At 42.3% G+C, this 16,848-nt stretch overlaps 1 long non-coding RNA gene across 1 annotated transcript; it reads right to left on the reverse strand.

Moving 5' to 3' along the window:
• Window positions 1-1,573: 1,573 nt before the first annotated feature.
• LOC120522024 lies at window positions 1,574-14,751 on the reverse strand. The gene is made up of 3 exons (XR_005632252.1): window positions 14,594-14,751; window positions 8,386-8,559; window positions 1,574-1,809 (listed from the first exon to the last, which is right to left on the reverse strand). It is a non-coding gene; the product is annotated as an uncharacterized LOC120522024 (long non-coding RNA).
• Window positions 14,752-16,848: the final 2,097 nt, after the last annotated feature.

Below are 16,848 nucleotides of genomic sequence, written 5' to 3' on the forward strand. Positions count from 1 at the left end.
CTATCTGGCCACCATAAGAATCTGAGTAAATCAGCATCCTCTGAAGGAACACTAACCTGGAGGAACATGGCTTCCACATCAGCCATTAATACCATAGTTTCTTGGTGGACCCTCATAATGACACCAATCAGTGTGCTAGTAAGGTCTGACCTCTGAAGAAGCTGCTCATTTAGTGAGGTCCTTTGAAAAGAAGCTGCACAATTGAATACCACACACTCTTTGTGTTACTTGAGCTGGTATACCCCATGATGCAGAATGCACCACACATTTCCATCTCTGAGATTGCCGTCTTTATTTGGATCTTTTTGCTGCATAACCTTTAATGGCTATGAAATGTCATGGATTTGCTTGAACCACAACTGAGGCAGAGCAGTCTTCTTGTCCACAGAGATCTTCAACCTTCTCAGCACAGAAGAGGGTGCAGATGGCCATCATGTTTCCTTCAAGTCTGCTGACATTGGAAATCAAACTCTTTGCTCCATTCTGATGTAACTCAGCTTTTCCTCTGTTTCACTTTAAAATGGCCTCTTCCTTTCTCCTCCATTTATTGTCCCCCTCTGTCCTATTTGACTCTGTCCTTCTGTCCCCATCTGTCCCCTATCTCTCCAGTCTCTCTAACCATCTTTCTCTTTGCAGTTCTTCTTCATGCACCACTGTTTGTCTCTCTGTCTCTTCCCCTCTGTCACACTCAAAGTCCATCTGTCCAAACTCAGCTCCTTGTCCAGCTGTCCAGGAGATTCCAGCCTTCAAGCTGAGGTCTCACGCTCCATCACCCAGGCCCTCAGTAACTGGACTCTCATCCCAGCTCCACTTTCATTTCTTATTATGTGTTTGGTGTCCTCCATCCCTCCGTTTTCTGAACCCACTCAGTCCAGTTCAAGGTCAACATCGGGTTCAATGCATGAGATCCAACCCTGGGTGGGCTGCCAGTCCCTCACACTTTTTAGACCTGCAGGCCTGAATTCTCCTCGTCTTGTCCTTTTGCTCTCATTTCTTTTCAAATGGCTCACTTTTTCAGGCCACTGCTCTCTAAAGAGGACACAAGTGGAGGTGACAGTGAGGTGACAATTAGGGAATAACAAGATAAAGAGACCTGAGCCTTGTGTGTGTTAAAGTATCACAGAAGTCCAAATCAGCACATGGTAGAATATGTTCAGTCACAAACAGAAGATGACATGAATTGTGTGCAAATGAGGCAGTGGACAAGGAGTGGAGCAGACACGGGTTCAAACACCACCACATGATTCTGAGGAGAAGCAGGTTTATGAGGTTTCTGCTTAGAGCACCATCAGCTTGAGCTGTGATGGCCCGGTGCCTGTCCAGAATTTGTCACCAATACCAGGATTGGCCTCACTCTTCCTCACCCTACAACTGAACTGTCCACCTGTATTTGCTCCTGATGCTCCCCTCGGTGGGCTTTGTGACCCCAGCTGTTTTCAGAGGACAATTTACTCTGTGGTTCTCTGGCTGGTGAAACTCAGGGGTTTCTGGTCTGAACTTGTGGAGTTTAGTGACCAGTTCAGGGTGACAGGGTGGAGAAACACAAGTGAGTTTAAAGAATAAGCACATAGGGTGAGAAGAAGACATGGAAAGTTTATTTAATGTGGAGGAAAGCGGAGGAGACTATTAAAGAATAAAGAGAAGAAATCAGAGAGAGTGGACAGGGGGCGCTGTCACTGGGGTCAGTTGATCAGCATGTCCAGTCTTCACCATATGTTGATATTCACCTGCTGTCCAGTCCTGTTCAGCTCCTAATGTAGTGACCTCAGGATCATCTTCTCACTCTCACTGATCTCATTACCAGACAGCCTGTGAAGGACACAAGTGTGAGTTACAAACATAAGAGGACCCCACCTCACACACTGTACTATCACAGTGACACACCCACTCAGGTCAACTTCCCAGAATTCTCCTCAGTGTCCCTAAGTCACATGACATGTGTGTCACCCTGCCAATCACTCAGTTCACTGTCCAGTCAGGTCACCGTCCTCTGAAGGCCTTTTGGTTTCATCTCATCTCAGTGAAGGTGTTCTAGTCAGGCTGGGGGTCCTCCGTGGTGCCTGCTGACAGTTTTTTTTTTATTCTCCTTCCTTGTTTTCCATTGCTGTTATAACATTGTTCTGTTCGTTTATTATTTGTTTAGTTCTGTATTATGTTATTTTTATTCTATTTCGTTATTATTTAGTATCTCTGTGTGTGTCTTGCTGTTCTCTCATGTTCCTTGTATTTTGTGGTTTGATCCCAAGACGCTGGACCACCTGCCCACCAACTCTCTAAAAGCTGCGGCTCATTTGGCTGAGCTCTGGTGATTGGTGGTCTTTGTGAGTATTTTGCTCTTTTGTTTTTATTTCTGATTATTGTCTTTGAACCTTTGGCTCTTGAGTTCAGATTCTCTTACAGTTTGTGCTTTTTGAATGTTGTTAGCTTTGGATTGCCTTTGGCAGCCCCTTTGGCTCTTTTGTTAATAAACCTCGTCTTTTATAAAGACCACTTGTGGACTTGTCTCTGCTCCAGCTGGAGTTTTCACGGTTCTCCCTCTGGTCAGACTCACTTCACGCCTCTGAGACTCTTTTTGATTTTATTTTGCATTTAAAAGCCTGAGCTCCTTTCTGAGGCCTAGTCAGGCCTGAAGCCTCCTGTTTGCCTGAGGTGGCCCTGCCTGGGGGTGACATTTGTTTGGTGGGCTATTCTAGAGGCCTCAGCCCATTGTTATATTGTTCTGTTAGAGCAATCACAGCAGAAGGTGGTCTGTCCAGGTGACATGGTGTTGACCCATCTGTGGTCACTTCCTGTCCTGCTCTCTTAATTGATGTTCAGTCTCTGTCTTTATTATTTTCTTTCTCACTCCTCCTCACTCTCCTGTCTTCTCACATTTTCTGTCCTCTTGTTTCTTCTTGTTGTCCCCTCACCACCCTGTCCACTGACATTGGCTCTTCTCTTTCTTGTTAGTTCCAAGTGACCCCCATAACCCTGTCCACCCTCTCCTCCTGTCCACTCTGCCTGCTGTCCTGATCCTTTCACCTATCCTCTGTGTCCTTGTCCCTCTGTCTGTCCATCTTTTCTGCTCTTACTTTTCTCAGCTCATCTCACAGTCCTCCTCTTTGTTATTATCCTGTCATCTCTCATTATCTTTATTGTTCTCCCTGTCTGTCACCTCCATCCAGCTCCACTTGTTCACTGCTGTTTGTCCTTCTAGTCCCACTGCCTGTCCTTCTCCTTCCTTCAGTCAGTCCATGTGGTGTCCTGTGATCAGTGCTGCTGAATACAACAATACAAGCAGTGCAAACAAATGAGCAGGCCAGTTCTATGTATTGTCACACATCTGTGCCCACCTGGAGATGACCTTCCTGTCTCTGTGAGGTAAGTGATACCACTCTGAGACGAGAGGGGGCGCTCACACTGACTGTCTCTCCTTATCCACCTGCAGCTCTGAGAAGAAACCAAATGAGGGGAACTGACTCAGCCGCAGTGCCCAGAGCTGCCCCTGTCCTCCTGGGTGGAACTCTTGAAAAGCTGCTGATCCCCCAAAGAATGGAGTCTGCTGTTGGACCCAGAAACTCAACATGAAGCAAGCGACATCGTGTTCACACAACTGAAAAGTCAATTTGTCTATTGGGCTGAAAAGGTGTGTTTTGTTGGGCCATCGCGTCCACTTTTGTTTTGTTTTATTTGACTTCATTAAAGGGGGACACCCAGTTGGTGCCCCGACATTACAAAGCAACTTGTGCAGGTCTGTCCTCCAGTCGCCATATCAGAAGACCAATATTGTCTGTTTGAATTATGTGTATTGTCCTTAATGATGTCCATTATATCTGTTCACCGTTGTAATTATCTATCACTTTATATTTAGTGAGCAAGTGGGGTAGCTTGAAGAAGAGAGATGGTGAGTGTATTGACAAGCTGATCAGGTGAGCAGGGTCTGTGGCTGGCATGGAAATGGACTCTCTGGTGATGGTGGCAGAGAGAAGGACACTGTGCAAGCTGTTGTCTGTTATGGACAATGAACATCACCCACTATACACCACCATAATTAACCAGAGGAGTTTGTTTAGCGGTAGGCTGCTATCACAGAACTGCAATATGGACAGATACCAGAGATCTTTAGTCCTCAGAGCCATTAGACTCTTTAACTCTTCATAACAGGGGGTGGTGGTTGAGTTCTGGGCCTGACGCTCCTTCTCTCCTCCTAAGCTGTATTGACTGTATTAGCTGGGCACCACATCTGATATCTCACTATTTGCTCACTGCTCTTCAAGTTTTATTTTGGTTTTTTTTGTTATGGGTCACTTCAAACATGTTATCCTATCAGCATTAGTAATGTCAGTTTATTTTATTTTACTTTAATGATATGTCACTTTAGAATTCATCACATTAATATTATGTTTAATATCATGTGCCACCTGTCACTTTGATAGTAGTACTATGTGCACAATTCTCACTACACTGGCATTATTGTATGTAAAAACAACAAGAGTTTCTGTGCCACCTAAAACTGAAATCTCCTCTGCTTACCATTTAAGTTCTCGTCAGCCAGCCAAGTGACTACCGGCAAGGGCAGTCATCCTTCACATCAACTTCTGCCCCAGACACCTTAGCTGGTCACCACTGAGGACCCCACACTCAGCTTGTGTTCCCACCACAATCCCATGGCCTTCACCGGGGTGCCTCATGAGACCTTCTCCTTTCTCCTAACACCATCCCTCAGCCTTCAGCAGACGCCCACTCAGTGCAGTTGGTCTTTCTTGGTCCTTGAGCACAAAGTAGGTTTTGACCTTACCATTTGAGTGTCGTGTGCTCACTCCTCTCATGGCCATTTCTTGACCTCCACTCCACTGCATCAGATCAGCCACAATTCTCCATTTACTTTATTTCTCATTTATCCTCCGTCTCCATCTTTTCATTTTTCTTTCCTGTTCAGTTCTATTCTTGACTATCCTGCTCAGCTCATTTTAAACCCACTGGGGTGCAGGTGTCTAATTACAGACCCCAGAACACTAATGAGGACACTGGCTGAGCCACACGTGTCTGCAGGTGTAAAGTGCGCTCCGCCAATTCACCACCAGCACTCCAGGGCTGTTCTGCTCCCCCACATTACCACATCCACCTACGGCCCTCTGAGTCCACCATTTTAATTTAAAAACCTACAGACAACCACTGACCCCTGACATATGTCACCACACAGCTTTGTATTTAGTAGTAAAGAGAATCACGCAGTGACCAGAGTGACCAGTGGAGCACAGGACTAGTGTGACAGGTGTCCTTAGTGACATTCAAATTATTCACATCTCCAGTCAACTGTTTGATTGTCTGCTGGTATTCTGGAAGACCCTGACTGAGTGAAATGACAAAAAAAGGATTTGTGAGGCAGAGGGTTTGGACCTGTGATGACATCAGTGAAGACCATGTGTGTGTAAAGATATCAAAAAGGCGCTATATACTGGATTATTGAGAAAGTCATATGACAGCCTACACTGATCATGTGGTGAGATTCTTGTTTTATTGTCCCACAAGAGACACAAGTGTGAGTTACAAACACAAGAGGGCGCCACTCCTCACACTGGAGTATTTCACTGACACGCCCACTGAGGTTACCTTCCCAGAATCCTCTCAGTGTCTCTGACATGTCTCTACTGCACATGATGTGTGTGTCCACTTGTCGGTCACTTAGCCCACTGACAAATATGAAGGAAACACCAAGTCATTGTTTTCACTACTTAACAATATTACACAACCCCCTGATTCTTTACCTTCTCATCTTTACTGAACTGAATTTTGCAATTCCCTTATGTCCTTTTTTAATGAAAAAATCCAGAAGATTCATGAGTCTCTCTGTACAGATTCCTCTAGTACTTCATTTGAATTTCACCCACCAACTCACTCATTTTCCTTTTTTCAGCTTCCTACCTTTTCAGAAATCTCAGATCTTGTCTGTAAGTCTCAGCCATCCACCTGTTAACTGGACCCCCTCCCTACAGTTCTGGTCAAAGTCTGCCTCCCCTCTCTGGTCCCCCTTATCTCTCCTATAATCCACTCTTCTCTCACTACTGGTACTGTTCCTTCATCTTTTAAAATTGCTGCAAATACCCGAATACTGACAGAACCTGGTGCCGATCCGACAAATTTAGTTAATTTTCGTCCTGTTTCAAATCTACCCTTCATTTCCAAAATTGTAAAAATAACAGTGGCTATTCATCGTCCTTCTCATTTATCTCAAAATAATCTGTATGAACAGTTCTAGTCTGGTTTTCGTCACCTCCACAGTACAGAAACGGCAATTTAAAAAATTACTAACAACCTCCTTATGGCAGCTGATTCTGGTTTAATTCCTATTCTCATCGTCCTTGATGTGAGTGCAGCCTTTGACACTATTTGTCCACTACTCTTCTCAATAGATTATCTTCCATTGGCATTACCCACACTCCACTAGATTGGTTCAGATCCCACCTCTCAGGCCGCACTCAGTTTGTTCAGCTTAAAACTTTCACATCCCAACCCACCGCTGTTACTTCAGGTGGGCTCTGTCCTGGGACCCTCCTTTCATTATTTACCTCCTTCCTCTTGGTAATATCTTTTGTAAATATAACATTAGCTTTCACTGTTATGCTGACGACACCCAGCTCTGTCTCACTAGCAAACCAATTGCTTCCTTTCCACCCTCGTCGCTTACTGATTGAATAGCAGAAATCAAATCCTGATTTACTTCAAATTTTCTTAAATTAAATAAGTGACAAAACTGAGGTTCTCCTCATTGGTACAAAATCAACATAATCCATTGTTATTGATAATTCCTCTGTCTTCTCTTCCCCACAGGTGTCATCCTTGACAGGACTTTATCCTTTCAGTCCCACATCAATAACATCTCCCGGTCTTCATATTTCCACTTGCATAGCATTAATCGTATTCACCCCTCCCTCACTCCCCACACCACTGCTATCCTCGTTCATAGCCTTGTCACTTCTCGTCTGGATTATTGCAATTCCCTTCTCTTTGGTCTTTCTCACAAATCTCTTTATAAGCTTCAACTGGTCCAGAATTCAGCTGGCCTGCATCATTACTAGAGCCCCCACTATTCACCATATCACTCCCGTTTTAAAGCAGCTTCATTGGCTTCCAGTTCAGTTCTGAATTCAATTCAAAATTCTGCTACTAACTTGTAAGGCTCCCCACAACTTCACCCACCATATCTGTCTGACCTCCTCCATATTGTCATTCCCTCCCGCACCCTCAGATCCTCTTCCTCTTTCCACTTGACTGACCTCTTCGTCCATCTTAACACCATGGGGGGCACAGCATTCAGTTGCTCTGGAACTCACTACCACCTGAGCTTAGAAATATTGAATCATTTTCTCTATTCAAATCTAAACTTAAAACTCATTTGTTTAAGACTGCTTTTTCTGTTTGATTACAATTGCTCTGTCTGATTTTAACTTTTGTATTTTACTTTTGTTTATAATCTGTGTTCAGTATAATGTTTGGTGTCCTTGGGTGTTTAGAAAGGCACCTACAAAAAAAAAAAATGTATTATTATATGTCGATGTCCTGTTTAGACCTGGGGGTCATGTCTTGTAGAATGATGTCAGCCTGTTCAGTCCACTTGGCTATAATGGCGGTCACTTCCTGTGTCTCCCACCTTACTGTCCACACTGCCTTCAGTCCTAATCCTCTCCTCCCTGTGACCTTCTCTTTCTGTGTATGGCTGGCTAGTCATTTCTACTGCTGCTGTCCACCTTTCCTCCTGTTCCTCTGTCTGTCCACCTCTCTCTCCTTCTCCTTATTCTCTGTCTTGTCCTCCTCTTTTATTCGTCCTTTTCTTCATTCTGTTCATGTCCTTCTCTTGTCTCTCCTCATCTTTGCTATTCTGTTCTCTTTGTTCTTATCTGTCACTCCAGTCCAGCTCTAGCTGTCCACTCCTCTTTGTCTTCTGTCACTTTAGTCGTCTCTTCTCCTCACACTGACTGTGTTTCTCCTCCTTATTCCATTTTAGTGATTTTAACAAACTTTAGTGAGTGTAAGAGGAAAAGTGACAATTGAGAACAGGAAGAAGTATGAGATTAAAATAAAGAATGGACAGCGTGGGCTTTTGGGAAAAGAAATAAAACAACACTCTGGACAGAGAGGAGGAAGAAGGTGATCAGTGTTGTGGAGGGGCTCAGGGTCACAATGCTGTCTTTATGAATTAAATTATTAAAGAGACATCTGCAGTTGTGTCACCTCATGTCACTCTGTCTGTCCTTAAGGGACACTGCAGTCTGTCCTGATTAAACACAGCGTTTGTGTTGTGAAAGTGGAAAAGACAGAGTGATAATCTGACAAGAAATAAAATTCATGACACACACACACACATACACACACATACACACACACTCACACTTGTTGTTCACTTACTTCAGTTTCTCTAATTTGCAGTTTTCACTCCTCAGCCTCTCACACAGCTGATCCACTCCTGAGTCCTTCATGTTGTTGTCGCTCAGGTTCAGTTCAGTCAGTTGTGAGTGTGGAGCAGAAAGAGCTGAGGAGAGAGCTGAGGAACATCTGGAGGTGAGACCACAAAGAGACAGGCTGTGGAGAAGAAGAGAGAGAAGTGAGGACATGAGGAGAGACACACAGACAGAGAGAAGGACAAACAACAAAAAGGTTCAATGGCCACTTCTATTCTGACTTTTCACTGAAGTGCAGTGTTAACACGAGACCACTGCCATTCTTATAAAGTAAGGTGCTATATACCTGACTGGTTCTCCTGCCTTCACACTGGACTGACTGGTACAAAGTCATTCAGACTGACATGTGGACATCAACACTGGATAAGAACGTCACAGACATTGAGACTGACGGTTCTAGTGGTGACCAGTAGCAGGGACATTATACTCAAACTATATAATGCACTAGTGAGACCACATCTGGAGTATTGTGTGCAGTTCTGGTCACTATGATATAAGAAAGACATAGGAGCACTTGAAGCTGTGCAGAGGAGAGCAACCAATTGCATCATGGGACTGAAGGACATCTTCTATTGTGACAGACTCAGGGAATTACATCTGTATAGTCTGAACAGAGTTGACTGTGTGGGGACCTCATCCAGGTGTTTAAAATTCTCAAAGGCATTGATAAAGGAGATCCTGCAGAATTCTTTCAGCTTAAGGGTGAATCACGCACTTGAGGACATCAGTGGAAATTAAGGTGAAGTGCATTTAGGACTGAAGCCAGGAAGAACTTCAGTATGCAAAGAGTTGTGTGACTTTGAAACAAACTACTGAGACATGGAGTTGAAGCAGAAACCTTGACAGCCTTTAAGAAGAATCTGGATGAGACATCTGGGCAGCTTAGCTAAACACACAGGCTTGATGGACTGAATGGTCTCCTCTCATTTGTCGAATGTCTTATGTTCTTATGTCACTTTTCTTCATCTCTTGTATGACCCCTTGTAGAGCACCAAGACTCATGTGAGGCTACTTTTTATAGACGTCTTCAGCCTTTAACACCATTCAGTCTCATCTTCTTACAAAGAAACTTATTAAAGAATTTAATTTCGACTTTAGTTTGGTAGGACGGCTGATTCACTTAAGAGACAAGAACTGAAGAGTGAAAGTCAATGGCTGTCTGTCTGACATGTGGTCCTCATCCACAGGTCCCCTCAGGTCTGTTCTTTCACCTCTTTTGTACTCCTCTACACTAATGGTGGTCTCAGTAACACTGGAGAGCTTGATGCTCAACTTTTTATTCTGATGGACTCTCTTGATGCCACACTAATTGGACGATGAGGACTCTCTGTGTTTTCATTGTGACACCATTAAGGGCACAGACTAGACCTACATTTTAGATCAATGACATAATGGACAGTGAGGACAAGACTGACATGTGACACTTCTGTTCTTGGACATTCAGACCTCACGTACTGACTGGTGCCAGTGACCAGCTGACCTCTGTCAAATAAAGGCCTCAGTGGTGTTGAGCTCAGTTTTCTTACTCTTTCTACAGATGGTCGGCTTCATAAAGTCCACCACAGAGATGGTGTGAGAGTCTTTTGTCTGAGTAGACTGTGAAGTGACCCCCATGACTGCTGACCACTGCTGTCCATTCACAGCTCTACACATTCAGACCAAGAGATTTGATCAAATGACTTGCTGACATCGTCATCTGCTGGCTGAGACTGAAAATGCACAGCACTTCATCACATGACTAGACAAGAAGTTTGGGGGTGGGGTCACATGACTACCATCTTAGTGTCCTCACTGTTTGAATTTCTCACAACAGCTGATCATTTCTTCAGGACTGAATTTTCTGTTTTCTCTGATGTATTTTTCAACATTTATTTTTTCAAACAATATAAATATTCAGATACAATGTTAAAACATATTAAATCAATAGACATGGATTCAAATTGTGTGTGCAGACCAAAGGCCATCAGTCATGGAGAATTCACACATTTGACAAAAAGAGAGGGTTTAGGATCATACGCTGATACAGCGAGTTTACACACCCACCACCTCAGGACCCCAGATTAGACTTGAGTGCAGGGCACCTTAGCACCACACCAGTTTAGTTGGGATGGAGCAGTGTGAGGTTTGTTACAGTGGCTGGAGTGCCAATCCTGCCACCAACCCCCCAGTTCACTCTGCAGGTTAGAGGACCTGCTTGTACCGCTGGATGCAGGATAACGCCATACACAGGACAGGGCAATTGTAGGTTAAGCGTCTTCCTCATGGACCTAATTAAGTGGAATCGACTTTAGCATTTATAGGATTTGAAGAAGCAATCTTCTAATTGCCAGAACAGATCCCGAACCTCAGAGCCACCACACCACCCTATTTGACAATTGTGCACCCTATATGAGTGTGAGGGAGCAGCACAGCCACAAAGTGAGGGGATAATCATGTGAGTAGTTGTCATTATTATATTATTATTATTATTATTATTATTATTATTATTATTATTATTATTATTACTCTTGGCTCTGTGATGGAGGACGTTGTTTCTAAGATGACAGTTCAAGTGTGTTTTTCCAGGACGTCTTATAAGATCCCTCATATATTAGTGATTCATATATAATGCAGTGCCTTCTGTGTCTACCGGCATCTACAGAAATCTCTGCTCTCAAGAATTCACCTTTAAATTTAAAGAAACCTGTTGAGATAAGCGTTGTTTTCTCTTCTTATGCTTTGTTATATGGAGGCCCTGAAGTCTTTTCAGTTTTGTGTAAACATTTGTGTAAACATCCTCACGGGGACTGGGGCTGCCAAATCAGAAGTTTTCTTTCTTTTTCTTTTTCTTGCTTTTTAACTCATACTGGTGTGTGTTTAGACCACAGTGTGTTTGTGCACATATATTCATTTATCTATTTATGTATTAATTTGTTTAAAAGCTTCTGTACAAAGCCAAATATCTCCCTTGAGGGGGTGTAGGGGTAAGTAAGTGAGTTCATTTGTTTGTTCTCTCTATCTATGAGTTATTGTTGGTATCAAATCTGGCTGTCAGGACTAGTTTCACACTTTTAAAATAAGCGAAGCTCACATCACCAAACATATTTTCAACATTTTATCTTTTTGCATGAACATCCGCTGTTTTGCTTTTTACGTATAAACTCACTGTGTACAGATTATAACAGCGGTTCTCAGGGGGGCGCGAAGTAACCAAAAATGGGGTGCGAAGATGTGAAAAAAAGAAAACTAGAATCGAAAATATGAAAAATACATCTATTGTAACCAAAACAAATGAACTTAAACTATATTCTGATACTAGAAAAATAAATATAAAAAAATAAATATAGATAAATATTGATAAAAGTTAAGTAGGTATAATAAAACTTGTAGTGGTGTATCGGCAGTAAAAAATATATTGATAAATTTTATTAGGGTTTTCAAAAAAAGTTAGGGGGACATGATTAAAACGGTCCAGCAAATACTTAAAGGTTGAGAAACGCTGGATTATAAGAAGTTCATTTTTTCTTTTAATAACATAAGATTGTATAGAAATGTTACTTTTTTTTTCAATATAAATGTCTAAAACTACACATTTAATTTTTATTTCAGTAGTTATTTAATTTAATTATTGCTTTTTCTCATGGTACTTTTCTGAATACACGCCTGCTTGTTACTTTTTTGTTTAAAAATCCTACAATTTGTCGACTTAGTGAATTCTCATAGTCACTTCTCCAGTGCTGTTATCTCTCCAATTACCAGTCCACTAATAAACTCCTTGACATTTGTGTGAAATCCTGAAGCTCAAGAAGCCTTTGACTGTTTAAAGGTTGTTATCATTGTCTTGAAGGTGCTGTGTGTCCTTTTATTATACACACTGATTGTTGTGATGTGAATTTTGCATACAAGATGATAATATTTTGTATGTCTTTACTTGTAACTTAGGCAAAGCAAATGTAATATTAGTATTTCATTAATGAGAAGCATTCATGTTTAACCCCCAGGACTAAGTAAGGATAGTGAATTTAATGACAGGGTTGGTGGAAATGTCTAAAACAAGTTTGGCCAGTGACTCTCTGCAGGACCCTCTCAGTCAGCCCCCACAGGAAAGCCAGACTGCCTATCTGGCAAACATCAGCTCAACAGATGGTTTTGGGGGTTTGGCAGGTATGAAGGTATTCTGTACCCCATTGGTCTGACGTGTGGCTGTTTGCAATTGGCTTGTATCAGAAGCCTTTAAGTACCACGACGCCCCATTGGCTCTAGGGTGTGGACATAAAAATCTATAAATGTGCTGGCTTTATCTCTATCTCTCTCTGAGCAACTGATGAAGGAGCAGCTCACACACACCATGAACTGAAAAGGACAACACAATGAAGAGCACAGCTCAGCAGCCATATTGGACTTAACTAGAGACATTTAAAGTAACTAACAAGTCTGTGTGCCGCCTGAAACTACACACCAGCATTTATCAGGTTGTATGGTTGCCAATATTCACTTGTACTTTGCATATTGTTATTATTTATGAATATTATCAATAATACATTATTTAAAGTGTAACTTAACTCTTGCTTGTCTTCTACTACACCTAATTGCCTGAGGTCATAGATATAGAAGGAAGGTCAGGAGAAGTTATAAAGTACAATACTTTATAAGCAGTGGTAAGTCTGTGAGATTTGAGGCATTCTGACAAAGGCTACACATTAATAATACAAAAAGGGAAAGTAGAGTAAAATATCACTCTACCAACACAAAACACTGATCATAAAAACTTAGAGGATTTAAAAATGCTAAATGATTAAACAGCACAGAAGCTAGAGTGACAATTTCTTAAGCAAGTTAGATTTCTGCATCACATGTCGCTCAGTTTATAAAAATGGAAAAGCAGATACAGTACTTTGTTAAGAATTATGATGTTGTGACCAGAGTGACAGGGGACACAGGGCAAGTGTGACAGGAGTCCTTAATGGCCGTGTAGTGACACTCAGAATATTCACATCTCTGTTCGGCCATTTGATTGTCTGCTGCCACTGAGGAACGGAGATGTGTGGATTGAAATAACAAAAGAAGGATTTGTGAAGCCGGGGGTTTGGACCTCTAATCACACCAGCAAGCTGCAGCTGAACATGAATATAATAACATAAAAGGCGCTATATACTGGACTGATTAGAAAGTCACTTGATAGCTTGCACTTAGTTTACAAGGAGATGTTTTTTTTAAATGTCCACAAGAAATACAAGTGTGAGTTACAAACACAAGAGGGCAGCACTTCACACTCTGCAGTACCTCAGTCACCCGTCACCTTCCCAGAATTCATCTCAGTGTCTCTGGACATGTCACATAATGTTTGTCAGCATGTTGGTCTCTAAGCCCTCTGACTATTTCAGTGTGCCTCCACAGATCTGTGGTTTATGTCTTGTTTTACTGACTATTTTTAATAGAAAGTGCTTGAATGACTACCGACCAGTTGCACTCACACCAATCATAATGAAGTGCTTCAAAATCTTAGTCATGTCACACATAAAGACTAATCTCCCAGCCTCCCTTGACCCTCTTTAGTTTGCATACCGCTCAAACAGGTCAACTGAGGATGCCATATGCTCTGCCCTTCACCTCTCCCTGACACATCTGGATAAAATAGACACATATGTCAGGATGCTATTCATATACTTTAGCTCTGCCTTCAACACAATCATCTCTCCAAAGCTGGTTGTAAAACTGAGCAGGTTGGGCATGAACACCACCCTCTGCAATTGGATCCTGGACTCTTGACAGAGAGGCCCCAGTCAGTTCGGATGGGCTACAACACTTCCAGTATCAACACACTGAGCACTGGAGCACCGTGCACTGTGTGCTTAGTCCACTGCTCTTCACCCTGCTGACTCACCATTACACCGCCACGCACAACACCAACCACGCCATCAAGTTTATGGATGATACGACGGTGCTGGGACTTATAAGCAGAGATGATGAAACAGCATACAGAGATGAGTTGGAATGGCTGTCTGCATGGTGTGAAGGCAACAATCTATCTCTCAATGTCGACAAGACAAAAGAGATAATCGTGGACTTCAGAAAATCACATCCTGCCCACATCCCACTCACAGCATCAACGGTTTAGATGTGGAGACTGTTAGGAGTACCAAATTCCTCAGTGTGCACATATCTGAAGAACTTACTTGGATGCATAACACCTCGTCACTAATCAAGAAAGCCCAGCAGAGACTACACTTCGTGAGGCGTCTGAAGTGAGCAAGTCTTTCCCCTTCCATCCTCACCATGTTCTACAGAGGCACCATTGAGAGTGTTCTGACCAGCTGCATCACTGTCTGGTATGGCAACTGCAACATATCCGACCGAAAGTGCCTGCAAAGGATAGTGGAGACAGCAGAGAACATTATTGGGGTGCCTCTCCCTTCACTACAGGACATATTTTACAAATGCAGTGTCCACAAGACCTGCAGCATTGAGCAGGACCCCTTACACCCCTCACATGGACTTTCACACTTCTGCCATCCAAGAGAAGATACTGAAGCATCAGAGCCAGATCTGCCAGGCTGCAGGAGAGTTTTTAATGCCAAGCTGTCAGACTCCTTAGCACCAGGCTGTCCTCTGGGATCTTCCACACGGCCTCAACCACCTCTAAAAACAGAACTTTTATACATGAAAACCATAGTCCTGCAAAGATGAAAAGTATATTTAGAAAATAACTGAAAATCTCATACTGACCTTTAAGGATTTTGACACTCTTGATATCCTTCATAGAAACATTCTGACCTGTCATTGTTTACATGCTCTTAAACAGCTATTATCATACACTGATAATTTCTGTATTATCTATAATTATTATTTATTTATTATATTACATATTTATTGACTATATTTATGTATCTAGATTGTAACACTATACATTGCATCAATGCTTATATTGCTAACTACATGTCAATATTGCTATTTTCTTTGGTCTTGTTTGTGTTTTCATATTTTAAATTTAATGTTAATTCTATTTTTAATTTATTTTTTAATTTATCATTTGCACTCATGTTGTTATTAATTGTGGACCCGAGCGCCGCAATTTCTATTTAATGGTATACTTGTATATAGTTGATGGCAGAAGACTCGCCAGTAATGAAGGACACTCTGCAGAGTTGTCTGTCCTCCTGTGGTCACTTCATTGTATCTCACCTTACTGTCCACTTTTGAAATTAATCCTTATGATTCCTAAGCAGTTTGTAGTTTAGTTGCATTTGTGACTATTCTTGTGTCATTATTACTGGAGTTTTGATTTTATTACCATACTTTTGACGTTGTGTATTGGGACGTTGCTGGCCTTTGGATTCTTTTGTTGTTTCAGCAACTCCTCTTGTGCTCTTCGTGTATTTTGTGCCTTACAGCATTTTTGAAAATAAGCCTTCTATTTATAAAGATTTTTCATTGCCCTTTTTGGTGCTCAATTAACAGTTTGATGGCTCCCCTCTAGAAATATTTTGATTTCTATTATTTGGGACTTACGTGCTTGTGAATTCTCTAGTTAATAACAAGGATGAGGAGAAGGTCAAGACCAAAATAAGGACGTACAATGTGGGATTGTGGGACAAGGAAAAAAACAATAGGCTGCACAGAAAGGACACCGAGAGGATGAAAGACCACTTTGGGCGAAGGGCTCAGGGCTCACAATGTTGTTCAAGAATTTAATGAATAAAGAGAAATCTGCAGTTGTGTCTCGTCACATCCATCTGTCTGTCCAAGGTGACACTGACGTCTGGTCCTGATTAAACACAATGTTTATATGGGGTGTGAAAGTTAAGAGCTATAAAATCAGAAGAAATAAAATTCAACAAAACAAACACACACACACACACACACTTGTTGTTCACTTTACTTCAGTTTCTAATTTGCAGTTTCACCTCAGCCCTCACAGTTGATCGATTCCTGAATTCTTCTACAAGTTGTTGGAAGCTCAGCTTCAGTTCAGTCAGTCGTGAGTGTGTGGAGAAGAAAGAGCTGGAGGAGAGAGCTGAGCAGCATGTGGAGGTGAGACCACATGACATGAGGCTGTGGGAGATAAAGAGAGAGAAGGGAGGCTGAGGAGAGATAGACAGACTGTTGGGGGTCTCAATATGACATGGTGACTACAAGCAGAGCTGGATGCTCAGGTGTGTCTCATCAGCAGGCTGCTGCTAGCATTTGAACTGAAACACAATTTGAACTCCACACCAATGCTGCCTCCTCAAGGCGCTTATATACCTGAAGACCTTCTGTCTGTCAGGTCACCTGAGTGATGAGAGGACGTCAGCCGTCACACTGACAGGAGTGTCACACAGCAGGACTGATCTTGTCCCTCCACTTGGAGTGTTCAGATGCACTTCTCTGAGTTGGTACAGCCAAGTGACAAACTCAGATTTCTGTCCATCATTCAGACTCAGGGTGAGGA

The sequence above is a fragment of the Polypterus senegalus genome, unplaced genomic scaffold (genome assembly GCF_016835505.1).
Source record: "Polypterus senegalus isolate Bchr_013 unplaced genomic scaffold, ASM1683550v1 scaffold_4455, whole genome shotgun sequence".
NCBI lineage: Eukaryota > Metazoa > Chordata > Cladistia > Polypteriformes > Polypteridae > Polypterus > Polypterus senegalus.